The following is a 682-nucleotide window of genomic DNA, read 5'->3' as shown; positions in this document are numbered from 1 at the left end:
TTTGGAGGTGACATCTTGACTTGATCCGTTAGATGGTGTGAAGTAAATCTTTTGTTGTTGTGTCACGTTGCTGCTGCACAAAAACTTTATCAGCTGAAAAACTTTCTGGACTCTTCAGCAAAGCAAACCCATTCAGAGAGTAATGTTAAGGTTAAATGGCTTTCAGTGGGAAAATCACTTTCTCCCAAATGCAGTAAAATGACATCTCTCCTTTTTTTTCTTTTTGGAGATAAGCTTTAATCTAAAACCTTTATCTAAAATGGTGCTGTTGGCTGGCAGACACATACTGTATACATAAATTTCCCTAGGCCACGGTTGTTTTATTACAGTTCTTCCGATTATTGTTAAAAAGACAGGTGGCAGATAGATAGTCAATCTTAAATGGACATTTTCCTGGAAGCTACAGTGTGACCAGCCTAGAAAGATATGTAGATTACTCCCATTGATTAAGTTTAACCTTTAAAATGGCACTGGTTATTTTTTGGCCATGGTGGGTAGTGAAAATCTATACTCAAGAAAAGGAACAATTGCTCCCATAAAAAAAATTTCAATTAAAAGTATAAAAGTGCCTGGTTAATAAATCATTCACAGTATAAGTTACTTTCGATTTTAATATTTTTTTTAAGGTGTGATTAAGTACGTTGAAGTTTGCTTTACTTTAGGTTAACTGCTTTCTAAAGCA

Source organism: Morone saxatilis, unplaced genomic scaffold (genome assembly GCF_004916995.1).
Source record: "Morone saxatilis isolate NCDOM2014 unplaced genomic scaffold, NCSU_SB_2.0 Contig18, whole genome shotgun sequence".
In the NCBI taxonomy this organism is placed as follows: Eukaryota; Metazoa; Chordata; class Actinopteri; family Moronidae; genus Morone; species Morone saxatilis.
This window is presented reverse-complemented; position numbering follows the sequence as displayed.